At 37.7% G+C, this 19,943-nt stretch overlaps 1 protein-coding gene across 2 annotated transcripts in view; it reads left to right on the top strand.

Moving 5' to 3' along the window:
* The window catches only part of PCCA (propionyl-CoA carboxylase subunit alpha), a 274,540-nt gene that overhangs the window by 172,905 nt on the left and 81,692 nt on the right, over positions 1–19,943 (top strand). The window lies entirely within an intron of this gene.

Below are 19,943 nucleotides of genomic sequence, written 5' to 3'. Positions count from 1 at the left end.
AAAGTTAAGAACAGATAAATGTAGTACAGATATGAAATCTCTAGAAAAAAATTTTGAAGCTTGCTCAGTTCAGTTGGAAATGAATGCTTTAAATAATTTTTAGGAAAAAACCCCACCGTTTTCCCCCTATCTTTTTCTTGAGAAGTAAAGAATTTATTAGATACCTGTGTGGGTGGAAAATCAGCCTGTGGACCTCTTAACATTTCCAAGAGAAAACCTATTATATAGTACAAAATGCTAGTATAAAAATAAAATCTAAAGCATTACTGTCATCGTTATTTGAATACATCCTATATGATCAGTATAGAGTAGGTGTATACTTATGTGAATGCTTTAGTTTAGTTAGTGAACTAATGCTTATCTAATTTAGTTAAGCTTTGACTTCAAATATAATAAACATTTATTTTGGAGAACTTTGGTGTGTTTATTTGATGAAAATTTCATGACTGATGGGTAAGTTGATTTGGAAACTACTTCAGGAAGTATTTTCATTGTGTTGTAAATTGTCTTTTGGGGGGAGGAAAAAATACCACCCAAAAATCAAATGGAAGTATGCAAAGCATCAAGTGGAACAAGGAATAGTATAATGGAAAATCAGAGCAATGATACAGAAGGTTGCTGTAAGCAAGCTTAGTTGACATTTAATTCCTTAAACACAAATTTGAATGGAATAGTAATTCGGTGCATATTAAGTTCTGTCTTTCCAGTAGTCTGTGTAGAAGAATAATATTGCCCACCTATCACTATAAAATTTAATAACTTTGTTAAGAGAATCAGTAAAATGCCAGAATTTTTATTACTAGTATTTTACATTTCTGGTATGCTTCAGACGCGTGATAACTAATTTGGCATATGAAAGAAATATGAGTGCTGTATTAATAGGGATGAAAAGCAAATACCTGTAGGAATTAAAACAGTAAGAGGGGCAGCCAGTTATAATACAAATTAACATACATCCCTAGAAGCAGTAGATGAAGACTTTCTGCGTAGACTAGTTCTAAGTATCTATTGTTACATGTTATATATTTGACAGAAAATGTGTTGTTGTTCCCATGTCCAGTATTAGTTTGAATGAAAAGGAAGTGCATGTGTAAAGGCACTCGTGGGTGGGGCAAATCCGTTAGATAACCCTTACAGCTGTTAGCAGAAAACTTTTCCTGCCTTTTTCCACATGGTTTGCATTTTACTTGCAGCATAGCACACAGACTCTTCATTGCAGTACATGTACAGTTGTGCCAACAAAACTCTGTTGCAGAGTTCTATGGGTTGTATATGTACAGAAACTATGGTTGTAAAGGTTGTATACCTACTTTCAATCTCTTGGTTTGGGTTCAAATCTGGAGCATTTTCTGTTTTTAAGACCTGTGTATTGTGTATAATGTCACTTCAGTGCAGTATGCATAATCTAGTGCTGTGGTGAGAGCAAACCCCCTAATTTCCACCCTTGTAAAGCACTGGCTATAGCAGTCGTGCTCCTGCTTGTTGATGGACTCAGTGGCTTTACAGATCCTGCAGTCCTTTTTCTGTGCTGACACATTTACTGTAAGGGTAGAGGTTGCCCCATCCTATGCTGATGGGGTGGAGACAGGTGCTCCTGGGAGGCAAGCACTCTGCACTTGAATCTTTCAGTCTGAGGAGAGCATTGATCCCTGAATTTTGACTCTGTGGCAACTGCTTTAATTGCTGCATTTCTGTGACTGCTGACATTGTGGTTTTTTAATGAAAGTGGCCTTGGCCTCAGTATCTTGTTGTGAACTCACTGTTTCTGGTATGCATTTCCACTCTGTCTCATTGAATGTCTCAGAAAGTTTAAGTGCTGGGGTCCCTTACATGAACTAGAAGTAAATATTGAATGTAGTCATATAATATTTGTATGTACTTAGGTGTGATTTTGTACTAAGCTAGAGGAAAAGCAGTGTCTGGATTGTACATTTTTTTTAAAATACCATGCCAGTTTAGCAGTAAGTATGTGATGGTATGTATTTGCTTTGTAAAGAGAGATTGTTGGTGTGAGTTTGTATGTCTCATATTAGTTTGTTCACACAGTACTCTGTAAGCATATGGAGAAAATACATACAAGATTGAGCATTAATAATGAGTGATGTATTCACTGTGTGGCTTTAAATATGCTCTTCCTTCTGTGTCAGGGCAGTGTAATAGCTTGGTTATAGTAGTTTTTGGAGATTTGTAGTCTGCTACAAAACTCACAGTAACATGGTCTGGCATTGGTATGTAGCCTACAAGACATTTCTAAAAAGAAAATGCAATGAGAGGTCTGAAGTGCTAAAATGTGCAATATTATAAAAGCAGGCATGCTCAATTTGGATGTATATTTTTCTTGTGTTAGAATCAGACTTAACTGCTTTAAAATATATTCTTTAGTAGGGAGAGGAGGAATTAGGTTTTTACAATGATTAAGTCTGAATTACCAGATGAAGAGTTTTACCCACACAGGTGGCTTCATAACATGCATTCCTATGGTATGAAAATAGAGACAATGTTCTGCCATGGGTAATGATCCAATGGTTCTAGGAATTCCAGTGAACAGTAAACTGAAATATAAATTAAAGCTCCGTAACAGTACAGAACAGTAACCATTTTCCTTCTCCAGAAAGTCATGTTTCTGGCATACAGCATTTAATGTCTCCTGTCATCCTTCAGTCTTCCGTGGTCTTTTGGTGTAAGACTGAAAACACATTGAGGCGTGGGTGTTGCTTCAATTCATTCGTTTGCCATGTGCACTTGACATCCTGCACCACAATATTCATATAATGATTTTATAATTTCTAAAAGCAGTGCTTACATGAACATTACTTGGATGCTTTTCTTTCCACTGATTTCTCATGCAACAAAACTGGAAAGAAAATACCCAACTAACTCCTTCCTGTGCCCAGAAATGCCTCCAACATCCCAACCCCTCTTCCCAAATTTGTAGAATGAATAGATTAAAAAATGTTATGAGCTCCTCCTGCTGGTTCAGCAGAAGCAATAGTTGCATTTAAAAGAATGCTAGTACAGTGTTAAGAGCCTGGTTATTACCACAAAGCCATAGTTAACTCTGCAACTCCTGGATGCTGCTTCATCTTTAATTCTGTTCTCTGAGCAAATTTTAGCACATTTAATATTCAGTGTAAGACTCTTTTTTGGGATCTCTTGATGTTTTGGTATAAGGAGGAACTATAAGGTCATTGCTGTTTTGAGTTCCTTTTTTAGCTCTAAATTTCTTTGCTGCTTTCTCCCCCCCTCCTTTAATTTTTAAGTAAACCAGACTATTAAAATTACTTAAATGTAGCTTTTATGGCTTATGTAAAATAGTGCTCCTGTCGTGGATAGATGTGCGTCAGCTGTGACTAAATGTTTTGATGTAGTCTTCTCAAAAGGTAGACTAGAAGAGCTTTCCTTTGAAATATGTGAAGCAGTTTTAGACACAGCTTCTCAGATGGATCTAATTAGTCTTTCATACAGACTGGATGTCCGTTTGTTGCAGCTGAATTCTCATTTCATTCACCCATAACTAGAAACACCTCGCTTCAAACGTGTTTCTTCAAAGAAAGAAGGGTTTAGGGTTCCGTGTTTTACTGCTTTTTGATGTTGGTTTCCCTTTAACTGAGAAGACCTTATGTTTATACAACTGTTATTATTAAGAAAACATAGCTTTGTTCATGAGAGTTCATTTGGTATCCATGTTGGCTATTGGTGGCAGTCAGAGATCTGTGGAATAGATCTTGCTATACAAGACTAGTGGGACAGCTGTATGGCTAGCTAGTAAGCTTGTTGTAACAAATATTTGAATGCAAGCAGGATATTCTAATAAGACCCGGAAACCTGGTTTGTGGGAAGATGAAAATTAAGATTGGAGTACAAATGATCAGGCCCATCGATACATAGCAGTCCTATTTGTTATTTATACGCTGTATAATGTCACCCAAGAGTTGTTGTGCTCTGTTCCCCATTTTGGATATGTTTTCATGGTGCAGTTTTGTGCAGCACAAAGGAGCCTGTGCTGACTCACCTAGTTTGGGCAGTGCTACATTAATGCTGTTGTAGTGCTCCTAGTTGGAATAACTTGTTAAGAGTTGGCAGGTGCAACTCCATGTAACAGTGCATTGTGCTGTGTTGTGACACTTCTACAATAAAGAATATCATTAAAACTGTAGTGGGAAGTGTCTGATCAGTGTTAAATAATCAGAGTGTGGTGCTTGGATACAGCTGTGGTTGATCTTTAAGGAAAATGAGTGGAAGGAAGGCAGGATGACAAGATACTCTGCCCGTGTCTATCCCCCACTGGCTGCTTTGTGGTCATGATGTCATTTGGACTAAGTTTGCAGGAACAGGCTGGTGATGCTGGCTTTGCTGCTCTACTTTCCAGAAGTGTAGCTGAGCTTGTCTTGCCACAAAACATTGCTATTGGCCTCTTATCTTCCCTGTGAAAGGAAGAGCACACCAGCCCTGCTGCCTCAGATGGTGGCACCTAATACACGTGGATAAGAGATGGAGTGGGCTGTGAGCAGTCTCACATCAGTGGAACTGGCTGGTCTGCAGGGCTGTCTCTTTGGTCCCTGTTACTTGTGCACATCAGTAACTCCAGCACAGTTTTGTGCTCACTGGGAACCACTGTCATATCTCTTCCTGCCCTGTGCCTCACCCAGTCATTTTCTCTGTTTGCCTCTCACCATGTCACCCTCCTTCTTTTCAGTCTTCTGTCCAGCGGGGCTACACATTCCCCATTTGTCGTGCCAGAAAGCAGGACTGGGTCTGCTGTGTATTCACTCACAGGTTGGCCAGTCCAGCTGTTGGGTGACAGCCAAATTGCCCTTGTCTGTCCAAGAACTGGAAGCTCTCATTTTGTCTACTGTGCAGCTTTTCATTTTCATAAAACTTAGAGATTTTAACATGTCTAGTTAATACTGACTAGTCAGTGGGTTCAGTAGTTGAGTGTGCTGGGAATTTAGAGGAGGGACATGCAAATAAACCATGCAAAAAAACCCCAAAAAACAACCTCTTTTTCCTTTTGAGATCAGGCTAAAGGTAGTGTTACTGAAAGGGTTAAGAAAGAAAACAAGGCTGTTCAGAATGCAGGAAGAGGGAAATTATTTTAAATTATTAACAATGGATTGCATCTCTGTCTGTGGCTTATCAAGAATAGAAAAAGGAATCAGATTTAAGTAGTCATAATCTATTGCCAGTATTTCATGTTCCAGAGAAAATCTACATATCTCAAGGACATAAAATAAATTGAAATCAAATGAAACCGAAACATACTTTTAGCTCCATAACTCTAGAAATATTTCAGGTCATGTTTGCATCAGTATGGTGGATTGACCTTGGCTGAACACCAGAAATTCATCAAGGTGCTCTATCACCCTCTTCAGCTGGACAGGGCAGAGAGAATAAGATGGAAAACAACTCATAGATTGATACAGGGCAGTTAAGTAAAAGTGCAGAGTTGCACACACACACAAAGGAAAAGACAAAAGTGTTATTCTCTGCTTTCCATCAACAAGTGAAATCTGGCTACTTCCTGGGAAGAATCCATTCCTAAAAGGTGATGATGCATTCAAAAGCTGTACCTTCTGCCTGTTAACATCTTTTTCCTCACTGCTATTAATGTGTCAATTTTCAAGTCCTGCCTCTTTTGAGTGTGTCCTGGTTTCATTCTTCTGATTAGTCCTAGTTTCCATTCCTCTGTTGTCTTGCCTGGTTCATGCTCATTGTCTGGCTAGTCTGAGTCTCCCCTTTGGACTTCCACATCAGTTAGCATTAGCCTTGGTTCTCTTCTACAGCACCTTCTACGTAGCTGTGCCCTGCTCCATAGGCCTACAGGCTTTTATCCATGTATTGGTCCTTCTTTTCCAGGGCCTCAGGGTTGGTTTGCTTATCCTATTTCTTCTAACATGCAGTCTGTTTGGTAGTTCTGTGTCTAATATCACACTCTCACTCTTTAGGGAGTTCTCTCTTTACCCTCATCCTGTGCTTCTAGCTTCTTCTTCTTGATCAGCACATACTTCCCTTGCTTCCTTTCTCTGAGATTGGTTTCAGGTGTTTCTGTTACCACTTCCATTTCTTCCCTTCATTTTTAGTCTTCTTGCTCAGTGAGTTCCCCCCTGCCTCCTTCCTTACTTCTTGCTCCAAATTTTCCTCTCCGTCTTTTCTGCACCTCCCTCCTGGACATGTCTAATTTTTATCCCAGCCTGCTTTCTCCAGTTCAGTTAATTTTGTGCATGGGTTATGCCACTGCTTCTTCCTTTCCTGCTCAGCCCTAGCAGGAATAAGCACTGAAACTCCAAAGCCAGTTTTAGTTTTATGCTTGACCTGGTATTCCACAATCCAAACCCACAATTTCAGTGGAAACCTGTGTTCCTCCCTGGGCTAGTATATGTTAAATGCAAGGAAGAATCTTCTAGAACTGTGTCTGTAAAGTGTGGTGACCTACAGATATAGATAGGATTTGCCTTTTGAAGTGCATAGAACTTGCCCAAAGGTATGCAGGTTGTAGGAGATTGGTAGAGGTGCATTCCAACTGTTTCACTTCCCAGGCAGATTTTCAAGCCTCTGTTCTAAATCATAAAGGAGATGTTTCAGCCTTGCATAGAAAAGTCAATAAAATTTAGTAATCAGGCCAAAAATGTACTCTTGTTCTGCATCAGAAATAGCTGTATATTTCTCTCTGAAATTTCTCCTCTCTGAAATCACTCCTGAATGACTGTTCAGCCTAAATAGAGTCAATAGAGTCCATCTGAGGTAAAAGAAAGTGAAAATGTAGCGTGCTACATAGTGGACAACTTTGGTATGAAGGCTCATCCCTTCCCCCTCATTCTGTAGCTGTGTCCCAGCCCCACGCCTTTTCGCAGGCTCTTCCTCTGCTTCTCCCATGCTCCTGTCTTCATTCCAACCTTGTCTTTCTGTTGTGGATGCCCTCGTTTCCACCACCTAACCTCTATCAGCTGTTTCCTTTATTGCTGTAATCGCTGTGTATTTTCACACAGTGACCTCTTTGTCCCTGTTGGAGCAGCCCAGCTGTTTGATGGCAACAGACTAGTTTGCATGCATAGTTTATCCTGTTTTAATTTAATATTTTCTCCTAGCTGATAGAGGAGGAAGGAGATAACTGTACACCCTTTATATGAAGCCAAACTGCCATCTTGATTTTGATGATGATAAGGTTTGCATACTGTTAATTTATAAAAAAAACATAATTTTGAATAACTTAGCTTGTTTTGTATTAGTTTTATCAACTAAACTGTCAAAGGAAAGCTACATAGGTGGCAAGTCATTGTAATAAAAACACTGAATGGTTTGGGTTGGAAAGGACCTTTAAAGATCTAATTACACACAGACTCACCCCTGCCATGGGCGAGGACATCTTCCACTAGATCAGGTTGCTCAAAGCCCTGTCCATCCTGGCTTTGAACATTTAATATGCAGTAAGCAAGAATGAAGACTGATTTTGTTGTCTAAAGATAAAGAGCAATAGATGAAGAGAAGGGTAGAGGTAGACAGATAATATAGCCAAATCTCAGAAAACTAGAAACCTCAGCTTCCTTTGTTTAACAGTTAAACAGACCAAGAGCAAAACCAGCTGGAATAAGATAGCAGGAACTTTCAAGATAAAAAAGAAATAGATCCTCTCCTTTACACAGCTACTGGATTTTTCCTCTCCTTGGCAAAGAAAAACTTGCAGAAATAGGTGGGTTAATAGAAGCAGAGGGGAAAGGGCCAAGGGATGGTCACTGTCAGTCACAACCAATCTATCAGTCTATGCAGCCAAAGTCCGTGGTGAGATCAAGTTGTATTGGCCTCTTCCGTGGATCTGCAATCCAAAGTGAACCATTGGTGATGTAGAATTGCTCAGGCTGACTGTGCAGAGTACAAATTTTCATTGCTTCTTTTATTGTAGTTTATATAGTAAATCCCAATTCACAAGATGTGGTTTTGCTTTGTAAAAATGCTCTTGAAAAAACTGGAGTGCCATATGGCTGTAAGAATGAGTGCTTTTAGAAGCATTACAGAGTGGGATCTTTTGAACCTGTTGAACAATTCACATTCCTGACAGAAGCTGGTTCAATAGGCATGGGTGTGTCCCAGAAAATTCGACATTAGTAATGCTTTCCAGAATAGGTGGGAAATTGTGTTGAAAATGGCAGTGGGAAATATGTTAAATATTGCACAAAACTGTTATTTTTCAGTCAGTTGGGACTATTAATCTGCTTTCCTAGATCTGCCTGGCTCTTTCTGTGGATATTCTTCAGATGGAATTTTTTAATGGTCTCCATTAGTTTATCATTTTAACAAGTGTACAGATAGCTGGACTGATTAGTAGATGAAATGACTTCAGAGTATAAATTCTCTTTTGGTCTTTGAGGTTATATTTCATCTCTGTTGTAAGCCTTCCTAATTACAAGCATATTTCAATACTTAAAGTTATAATTTTAAAGATGTATCATTCAACTTCTCCAGATCTGAATTAAAAACAACATGGGCTGACATGTATTATTTCTTCAAAATCTGACAGTGTACTTTCTTTCTCATTTAAGCTTAATTATATTTAAAAAATATTAAAGCAAGAACTGTTTTAAGTCATATGGCAAAGTTCAGTGTATTTTTCAATTAAACTGTTGTTGGTTGGATTGTTTTGGTTTGGTTTTTTTCCTTTTCATGTTAAAACAACACTGTCCTGTGTTGTATTTTCAGTGGAACATAGTAGTTCATCCCTGAACCTGCATCAGTGTGTCCTGTCATTGGTGGCAGCACTTGAAGAAAGCTCAGTGCAAATTTTTAAATTTTGTCTTGTCCTCAAGAAATGTCTGAAGACTAAATAAAAAGTACAGGTAACAGTTGGAACAATATGATTTAGATACAGCTTTGTGACTTCAGATAATCTGAGTATATCTTAACTGTGTAGGATTTTTTCATTGTGAAGTAGTGGCATTAAAACCCAATCTGTGCAAAGCACGTAGAAGATTAATTAACATTGGGAAGAAAAGAGATGTCTGAGCCTTTCACCTGTAAGGTACCCTTTATCTCCAGCTGGGTTTGCCAGCCTTTAATGCTATTTGTCATCTTCCCCAACAGGTATCTTGGTATTTTTTTCCACAGTGCCTTTTATACTTTGAATGACTTCTATAATGCCAATACCATGTATTAGAATATTATCCTTTCACACTGGAGGATTTAAATATTTTTTGGCTTACAAAAAAAGACACATTTATTTAGCTGGTGTATATTCCTTTTTAGAGAAAAAAAACAATTTAAGAGAGCATTAAGAAATATAAAATGTCAATTCCCAGTTTAAGGATGTTCTACATACAGATTTAAGGCCTGTTAATATGATTTTTGCAGAACTGTTTTTTACAAATAGGGTGTTGTTCATTATTTTCTGCTAGATCAAACACACACAAAGATAGCTCTGCATACAGCTTTGCTGTGGTGTTATGGTGCACACTCATGGGTGGTCTTCACCTATGCAAGGAACCTTCTTGGCTTCTGCTGTTGCATTGTAAGGAATGAAATGGGTTATGCAGACAAGGACTCCTTTAATGTATAATGTCCTTATGTGGTGGTCATTAGGGCAGGATGGACCTGTCTGGCTGCTTTTAAAAGTGAAGTGATTTAATTTTTTGTTAATGGTAAAGCTGTTACAGGATTTTCAATAAAGGAATGCTGGGATCATTCTCATTGTGCTTATATTTTACATTGATGCTTCTTTTGTGAATTTACATGTATATTCACACTTTTATTTTCACGTTTTTGGTATATGTGTTTAAGTGCATACTTCTATAATTGTATGCATCATATTTATTGATATTTTAGTACATTATTGAAAAAGCATAGCATTATTGAAATACTTTATCATAGTATCTTAAATCTCTCAAATCAGGGAGAACTGATTTTTTAGTATGCTTCTTTTTCTTTTTTCCCTGGTTGCACTTTTTGGCCTTCCTTAAGGAAATATATTTTGTCTGAGCAATCTCTTGGTTTTTAGATAACCTTGAGCTTCAGTGCTTGTAGGAATCCTGCCCTGAGCTGTATGCTGTCCTTTAACTTCTATGGAAACCTTATTGTAAGCACAGTCTGCTTCTCCTTGTTCCAGTGTAAGGCATCTGTATTTAAAATAATAGGGATAATCTCCATTTTGATTGCATGCGTCCACGGCTAAAACAGTTGTGGTTCCAGTATATCTTACTTTTAAAAAGTGATTTTTGCAAGTCTCAGGATGGGATAAGACATAGCAATTTGTATTTTTCTGAGATTGAGGTTTTGTAAATTAATTATTAATGGTAAAAAAATAATTTATTGTAAAATTAATTTAATTAATTCTGTAAATTGAATGGTAATACGGTTTTATTAGATCATTCTGCATTATGTTGCATGACAAGAAAGGGGGTTTTTACAGAGGTGAGCTATTGGCAGTTTAGGTATCAGATCTAATACAATGGTTTATTGGGATCATGGAAAGCTCTAAAATTCTTGTGTTGTCACTGAATCTTTTTTCAGTTCTGCTTGGATTCTTAGGTGGCAATGGAAAAGTCAATTATGAGATTTTAAATTCCTTGTAGTGGGTGTACTCTGCTGTCTCAGTGCCAAGGATGAGAAGCATCCTTATGACTGAAGGAGCTTTTCTGGTCGCTGCCTGTCCACCAGATGCAGTGTCAGCATTCACAAGTCTCTGTGTGTATTTAAGCAAAAACCCCACTGAGTGTAAAGAGCACATCCCACTCAACACCCCATACTCTGATCTGGCCTGAGTCCAGTGAGAAGGAAGAAATAGGCTCTGTCAGAGTAAGTGTAACTTTGAAACTTCTCCTTTTTCTCTTCCACCTTTCTTAGTAGTGAGTTTATTGCAGTTTCTTTTCGTCGCCGCCAGCTTTTTATGTTAGGGAGGCAGGCAGTCCTATGAAGAGAACATGGTTTAAGCTGGTTCAGAAAGGCAGCTTTATCTTGTTTGGGTTGAAGGATACTACACTGTCATTATCAAGCCTCAGAAACTCTTTTTGTGGAAAAGTAGGCTCTTAACATGATCAACAACACAGCAGCAGCAAGCAGTACCTATGTAAATGGCACAGTCATAATTTCAAGAAAAGGCAAGGGATACTTTTTCATGGAGAGAAATCTGACCATGAACTATTTACACCAGAATCTGGCAAATGGATTTTGCACTGAGAAACTGAATTAAGGGGACAGCAACAGTGTTGTGGCCTCATTTAGGCAATTATTAAGCCTTTGGAAGCTTAACAAGAGAGAAAGTATTTTAAAGTTTTGAGGGGCCAGGAGGACTGGCAGATTCCACCACTGCAAATGGTCATGTAACTGTCAAAATTACTCTTGAAGCATTGACTGCCAAAATAAAAGAAGTGTATTTTTAGGAAATCTGGGAGTAAAGGTATAGTCTGAATAGGAGCACTGTCTTTTACTATCCCTCTAATTGTTGCAATTCTGTCAAGAGCTTGTAAGACCTTAAAATATTTTCTCCTGAAACTACCACTGTTTTTTTATGATTGCCTAAAATTAAGGGAAAACTAACTTATCACACCTTATGTCCCATTAGGCACCTGTTGTTCCAAGTGTCAATTCAAGCATGTTTGGCTGCACTGGTCCTACAATGAATAAAATGTAGATTTAAATTTTAGGGCTATTGCGAAGAAGGAATCACTGTGGGGAAAAAGAAAAGGCATCAATAAATAGCATGGAATTACACCTATTTGGAATCACATGAAAGGATTAATTCCATGAAGGCCACATCTCCTTACATGTCAAAGTCACAGTAATGGATAAAGTAAAACAGTTAAACCATGGTTCCTATTGATATTGACTCCATCTTGACATTCCCCTAATCCATGACTAGGTCAACTAGGTGAGCAAAGTACTTCCACCCTCTCTTTTCTGTCTAGTTGAGCTGCTTTATTCAGTATTTCTCTGCTTCTGAAGGTGTAAGGTTCCTTTCTATATAACATAATGGTAAGGAGAATTTTGCAATTTTGAGCTTTATTAACTGAATTAATGCCTTCAGCAAGAGTACAGATACAGAATGTGTGCCTTTACTGAAAGTATATTTAATTTTTATCACTTTTATGACAGTTCTGCTGTCTTTTGTCTGGAAGCAAAATGGGTGAAGATGAAAAAAATGGCACATAGTTGATATGAAATGTAATGCTAATGTGTCTGTATTGTGATTTTTTTCTTCGAAGTAGCAAGTAGTGTAATGGCTTGATACCTTGAAAGAATTGGAGAATTTGAAAAGGTAGATCCCTCCTTTGTTTTACATTATCTGGCTGTGCTGAGGAAAAATGTATGAAAAGTTTTCACTGTGAGGTGGGTGAAATTCTTTCTATCTGAAAATATCAATGCCCAGGGCCTCACTCCTAATGGCATAAAAGCTAATTCAACCTGAACAATCCCGAGTCTATGGGTAGGAAGATAGCAGGTTTCTGTAAAAAGATATGCAAAGCTACAAAATAATCAGATGTTGCAGTTATTAACAAAGAGAAGACCTGAAAACTTAATGCAATAACTGGCATTTTCTTGGACAGAAAGTTCACCAAGGTCCAGGTATTTTGAGGGATTCTTTTTGCTAGTTCTGAATATTAATTTTTCTTAGTCCTACTTGCCATTACTATCATTAGGCATCACCTTTGTTGTGGTTATAACAAGGAAACTCCCCACAGTGAAGATCAATGCAGAGCCAGGTAATTACAGTTTATATCTATGTTAACAAGCTTTGATTATTTTGTAGTCAGCTGGTGCTGTAATGCGACATAGAAATCTTCCACAACTTTTAAAAAATCTTGTTTTTGAAGCTTTTTTTGTAGAAAATATAGAGATCATTCATTGTATGGAACAGGAGTTAGCAGTAAACCCAAATGATGGGTGCTCCAGCTCATGGAATCTGTTGTTGCAGAATGAACTTGTCTGATATATGTTTTCCTAGAATGGATATTCAGGAATGCAACAAAAGTTTTTGGGAATGCTGAGAAAATAAATACAGAAAACATACCTGATTTTTCTTGTTATGTCATCTTTATGTAGTTATAAAAATTCAGTGTTAGAATTTTAGCATTTTATTATGCATTTAGAGCTTTGACAGCTGGTCTTGTTGTTTGTTCTAGGTATTTTGACCTTTCCTAGACGCTTCACCTGTGAACTGTCAGAGGTGTCTGTGTGTGTCAGGATTCATAGCTGGCAGTCATGAGTACAATTGCTTTGAAAATTGGTATAGATAAGTAGGCAGGTTTTGTTTCCTGGATCATTTTAAGAGCAAAAAACATAGGCTTTTCTTGTCAACCTCAGTTGTCTGTGCTGAAGGATTTTTACTGTTAAGTTATTGTTTCCAAAGTATCCCTGAGCTTACTGATTAAGTTGTCCACTCTACCATCTACTGACTAGAAAGAAAACAGGCATTGTTCAGGTTTACCCATTAAAGTTACTATTTCCCCAGTCCTTCACCAAAGCTTTCTTGTTAGGATGCCTGCAAAACACGGAACCAGAGGTTAAGTAACAACCATGCTGTGGCAAATTTTATCTTAACAGATGGTGCCATTGCCAATGGTGCAGACATGAAGTGTTCATTTTACAGGGAGTGGTGATGTGTATGGCTAAGGGAAAAGTCTCTGTTTGCATGAAAATAACCCTTGCAGGGAAAATAGAAGGAAGGAGACCTAAACCCTGTGTTTTTCCTTTCTAGAAGTATTCTTCAGTTTTCCTTAAAGAAGGAGTGTTTGACCTAGCCTACTGTCCCTAGCCAGTAGCTGGGGCAGAAGGGGGATTGTGTAGCTTAGTTCTCTAAATTTGTCCAGTATTGCCTTTATCTTGGCTGACAGTGTGATGATGAACATGACAAATGATTCACTGTGCAAACCAAAGAACCAGAGTAGTTCTTCTGTAGAAGAAATCAGTTGTTCAAACAACAAAAGTTCTTCATACATCTCTGTTGTATGCAGATGGTATGTTGATCTTTCATTCCTGAGGGGTCTTCATCAAAATCCAAGATTAACCTCAGTCTGTCTGAGTTTCCAGTATCATACCTGGGCTGAAGTGCTGGAATCCCTCTCCCACCTATTGTTTTAGACAAACAGTGGCTTGGCTGTTCCTGCACAAGCCTGCTTTACACTAACAAACATTACTAGAGTGGAGATCAGCACAAGAGCCAGCAACCACTCACCCATCTGTCAGTTTTGTGTAGTGGGAAGTGATTAAAGCTTTTCTTCTGTTGAAGCTTTACTGGTGCAGTGAGGAATACCAGATTCTTGAGGCCAGAGTCCGAATGCCTGAGGAGGAACATGTTGTAGGATGGCCATGGGGCTGTGAGGCTGGAAGATAGGGAGCCTTGGCCTGGCTTTTACTTCTGGGACTGCTCAGAGATTTTGCCTAGTGGCTGATTTTGATACAACTGAGTAAACACAAAATTTAGTTTAGGTTTTGTGGTCTTGAAATAGCTACAGTGTGCTAAGTAAAATAATTTTTGAGTGGTTTATATACTTGGGTATTGTTATAATCTATGAACATGAAACACTAGTTCAGCATTAAGTTTCAAGAGTCGCCTGAACTAAATGCCATTTTCCCCCTTAAAAATTTAATAGCATCTATTTAAAATATAACTTACGGTTCATATCAGCTAAAATCAGCTGTTCTACTTCTTGAAGTCTTTCCAGTTCTAAAAAGACCATCCTTTCTGTAGGGGAATGAATAATGCAGGTTAGCTTGTTTCTGTGGGTATTTATTACAACCATGCAGAACAGTTCCTGGAGAGGTTTTCTATTTCTTATTTAGCAGGAGTGAAAATTGCAATTATTCTATTTACTTGGCTTGCCACTATGGCAAAGAGTAACTCTTTGGACTGTGAGGAGGAAATGTTTATTTCCTCTGGCTGCTCCTTGCATATGCTGCTCCAATTATAATTATATATGAATATTTACTGAAAAAATGGGGCATTTCTCAAGTTTGGTTAAATTGATTTTTTAAATCCAAGATATAGGCGAAGGCAACTCGTTTTGTGTAATGCTATTCATTATACAGAACTAATAGACAGTGTAGTGAATCAATAAAATATCACCATACATGTCAGATGAACATTAGGGCTGTAAATTCTTCATCAGGAAGAATCTGTAGGGGAAAAAAGGAAACAAAAAGCTAGATCAAAAGCGATGTGGGGAATTAATGTGGAGAAGATGAAAGGGAAGGAAATGAACAATAGAGTTGATGTAAGTGGAGGATTAGGTAAAGCAGAAGCAATCATTTTTTATGGAACAGATGAAAATAAATTGAGAATAATTGTTATGGGAGGTGCAAGTGGTGGTAAGTTGAAAATGACATGTATTTAATGGCCTGATGAAAACTAGGGATTGTTCGTTAATTGTGCCTGATTCATTTCCAAGCTTTCTAATACTTGTAGTATTGAGTGTTCTATCTGTGGCATTCATACAAGCTTATTGGATTCTTTCAAAAGTTAAAATACTGCGCTAGCATCATTCAGTGTTTTTTAGCTCCAGATAACAATTTGTTTTAAAATACTTGAAGTCAAGCAAACCTTTCATTCATTCACATCTGCTGACTCTGTATATATACAACACTAGGTTAACTGGTTTGCTTAAAGCATTGTTTAGAGACACAGTTCATTACTTGGTTCTGCAGCTTAACTCTGAAAGTTACTAGAATACAGGATAAACTGAAATTATTATTGGGGCAAAATTTTATCTCTTTGTAAGCACACTCGATACTGTTAATAATGTCTCGGGAATAAGGACAGCCTGTTTTCCAGAACTGTGGATTAGGCTGATGTACAGTTCTGTTATGAAGGGTACTTTGAGAATAATCAGGACCTGGTGGTACTGTGTTCTCTGGCTGTCCTCTGCTGTATCCCACTCCTTGCAGAAGGTAAAGGAGCCAGATCCGTGGCTCTCAGATCTCATTCTCTCACAGAGCTGCAGTAGTTCTGTAAACTATCAGTGGCCTAGTGCTCAGGAAAGACCACCGAGAAAAATCTGAAGGGGCAATGCTACCTTCTTTCTTGAGTCTTTTCCCCACTACTAGTAGGGAAGTCCTGAGTAGGGGGTGGAGGAGGCATTTGTTCTCGAGGGAAATTTGTTGTTCATTGGCTTAGAAGATTCTTCCTGGAGAGTCCTAATTTTTTCCCAATAATTCTGCTGTACTACTCACATCAGTCAAGAGCTATGATGACTACACCTGTAGGAGATTTTGGAACTAGTCATTCCTGACTGTCCTTTGTTTGCCAAAGTTCATCTATAAGTCAAAGCACTGGACATGGTAGTGCCGGAGGGAAGCAAGTGTGATGTTGTGATATTATGTAGTTCTGTCACTAAGAATTTGGAGGCTGTCTCTTTCAATGTTTTGCTGTTTTTCGTAGCAGTATATTCAAACTCACTTCAGTCCTTGTTGCTCTGTCTCTCCTGTTCTCGATTCCTCGCCACCTTTTGAATAATGAGGCCTTGAATTATAGACGCATGATGGTACCAAGCTCTTTATAGCCCTCTCCCTACCACTTATGATCTGTTTGATTTTTCTCATGTGTGAAGTTAGCTTTGTTAAGATGATTTTCTCAGTAGGGCCTCTGTATAGACAGGGGCTATGATTTCCCTGCTCTGAAATTGTGTCCCTTGCCTTTTTGACCTTATTATACAGTAGTTATTTTATTGAATCCAAAATTAATTTTTCATTTGCTGGTGTTTTCTTTTAATGTTACTGAGGCTTTTCCCCCAAAGTTTGCAACCTGCTTTTGGATTTTTTAAAAAAAATGTTATTCAGCTTTTAAACAATTTTTGTCTTCTACTTAATTTTTTGATTTTGCCTGCAATTTACACTATATTATATTTCCTGCTGATATACTTGCATATAACCTTTCAAGCTATTAATAAACATTAGGAAGGTCTTTTTTCTTGATTTCATTGACCATTTCCTAAATTTTCAGTTTCCAGCTACATTGATTCTCTGGATTTTAGGTGCAGCCTTCTGAAGGCTTGGATATTAAAGAATGCCTTGTGCAGTTAAATTTTCTCTTATTTTCTGGGTGAAAGCTTGTATGGAGCAAAATCTTTAATGGGGTCTGTTCAGCCTCTGTAATGCTTCCAGCTATTTGCTGTTAAAATGTGAAAGTTAAGCCTGGTTTCTTAGTGAGAACGAGTTTCACACTTCTTGAAATAAATTGAGATCAGCTGATTGCTCTCCCATGTCGTGTAGTAAGGTGGGAGATAAATTGCAGTTGCTTCTATGCTGTACGGATTCCTGTCCTTGTGTAGTAGGAGGTGTGTGATTTGGACTGACTTATCCCCTTAAAAGCAGAGATGCCCCTGGCAAAGTTTAGTGTGAAAAAGGGAGCAAAATTAGTTCAGAATCACTGCATTCCCTGCATTGAGTTCTTCTCCAGTCTCCTAAGAGAAGGAGAAATTTATGTTATGGAGATTTTCTCGATTCTTTCATCCCTGAATGGAGCATCTCTGTGTCCTCGTGCAAGGACCGCTTTAAACGACTGTGACAGTGGAGTCTATACAAATGTGCAAGGGTCCCCATCTCTTACACAGGATGCTTTCTGCAATGTGTGTTGGAGCCCAGACAGATTTACTGGGCTCAGGAATTGGGCCCTTGTTTAAAAGTGGTAGGAGAAAGTGGGAAAGTGTTGTGACTTCTAGGACTTAAAATATGAAAGCGTGAGGATCAACAGATAATACCTCCCACATTTTCCCATCTCATTGATGTTTTACAGCTACACTGGAAAATATGAAATGATGGCTGCTAGAATGAAAGATTCTGTCTTGTCTTCTAAGTTTTCAGAAAAACTTGATATAAAATCAGGTTAAGAAATATTAATACAGTTTCTGAAAGGTCCCAAAATGTTTTTAGAGATAGCACCGTAGTACAATTCTATGAAAGATAACCCTTTTGTGACAAAACCTAAAAAAAGAGCAATCTATACATTTCCCATGGTATTTAAACCAGCAAAGGCAAATGTAGTGTCAGGATGCCCCTTCTGTTGCTGCCTGAGAAGCAGTCATGATTGTTGGGTATTTTCTGTGCATTTTCTTCCAATCTGATGTATAATTCATATCTAAATCATATCTCTATAATATCAGTGTGTAGTAAATATGCAGCTTAATGTGTGGTGATGGAATGTTTTATTTTGGACAGTGTAAAGCTTACTCTGTTCTTTTTGGCAGCTGTTTAAAAGACTTGTATTTTTTATTTGTCCAGAGTCTGAATATTTATAGGTGATTAAAATAAAGAGGTTGTTTAGCAGGTGCTGACTGCAATTTTGTAGCTGCAGTATCATAATCACTTCATGAGGTTTCTCTGTTAAGGAAATTGTCTTTGTGTAGTGCTAAAGGATGTAGGTAATCTGTCTCTAATGCCAAATTATTTCAGGGTGTGCACTTCATTTTTTCCCCTACATTTACGTAGATCGGAAAACTGAATGTTCCAAACAACTTGTGGAACAGTTTCCATATCAACTTTTATGTACTAAAAATGTAATTAAAATTGTTCAACCTAAAACATAAAAAAGAACTCAAATTTAATTTACATGGCTTTTAAAAAGAAAATACTGTTTCTTATTTTAACTGGTTTTGTTAGCATGGTGGATTTGAATTTACCCCAGTAAAAGTCAGTGGCAAGCCATTGTCGCCTATTTAAATGTAAGTAGCTGGAACCATGAGGAAATACTGAATTTGAAGAGGTATCTATTCACACACATTACTTTTATGCCTTTTGAATGAATTCATGGTAATAAGTTTGTTAACATAAACAATGCAATCCTATTAACTTCTAAGGTAAATAGCATTAGATGCAAACATCTTTTTTACATTGCTACATGACTTGATTTGTTCTGCGTATGGAAACACTTTAAAACTTTTTTGCATTTCCTCTTTTGTGTAAGTGGCTTATGACTCTTGTGATATCTCATCTTTTACCTGCTGTGTCAGCTTTGCATCCTTATCCCCTGTGCACTGGCCTGTGTTCTTCCCTTTTCTATTTATCACTGGCACATCTGGAGTGGTGACATTCCCTGTTCTGTGTTTATTTTAATGCTAGAGGATGGGTTTCTAAAGAGGGAATGTGCTTGCTACGGCTACTACTAATTCTTTACAGTTCTTTTTTTTCCCTGCAACATGGCTGATGTGTTTTGATAAAAATTAGTATTTTTGTCTTGATATTGGTCAAATATGCCCAAGAGGGATGATTCAAGTGTGTGGTTGGGGAGCAAGAAATGATGGAATGGATTTGGTAAAGATTGCATGATACTATTACTTCTCAAGAGCTTCTGAAAAGTTATTAGAGAAAAACACTTGCTTTGGTTTTAAAGTCATTAAGCCTCAAAAGTAGCCAAACAATGGGAATAGATTTATAGGGTTTTTTATTGAATCTAGACTATTCTTCCTCAATGCTTATTTTTATTTCTAAAATAAAAGTCTGCTTATATCTCCTGGCTCAAAGAAAAGATCTCCTATAAAAATTTCTTATACGTGAGAAACACTAGAGCTAGTCTAGCTGTTACAGTTTTATTGTTTACCTTAATCCAATTGCTTGGTAGAGCATACAGAAGTGATCTTTTTTTTGGCTATTTGATCAATGGACATTTCAGATGAGATCAAAAGAGATTTTGATCTCATCTTTTGGCTTTTGAAAGAATCAGGTTTGATTCTACGATATACTTATTGTTCGGAACCATCTTGGGCAGTTTGGGGAAGATGTTCAACAGCAAATATTTTACATGTGAAGCTTTTAGTTGAAGTGGTGAATAACCTTGGACTAGGTATATCCAAAGGACTGGTGTTGACCTATATCCTGTTGTGACAGCTGAGAGCAGCAGGTTGGAACTGCTGGATGAAATCCATACCCAGTTGCCCACTGTACTTTCTTCTTGTCACTACACAATGTCAAATCAAAGACATTTTTTTCATTAATTTATTTTTTTTTTAACTGTTGCTTATTCTAACTGTTTA

Source organism: Pseudopodoces humilis, chromosome 2 (assembly GCF_049639895.1).
Source record: "Pseudopodoces humilis isolate 2021_Gansu_Grassland_sample_001 chromosome 2, ASM4963989v1, whole genome shotgun sequence".
Classification (NCBI taxonomy): domain Eukaryota; kingdom Metazoa; phylum Chordata; class Aves; order Passeriformes; family Paridae; genus Pseudopodoces; species Pseudopodoces humilis.
Note: the sequence above shows the minus strand (reverse complement) of the source record. Positions and strands in the feature narration are given on the sequence as shown.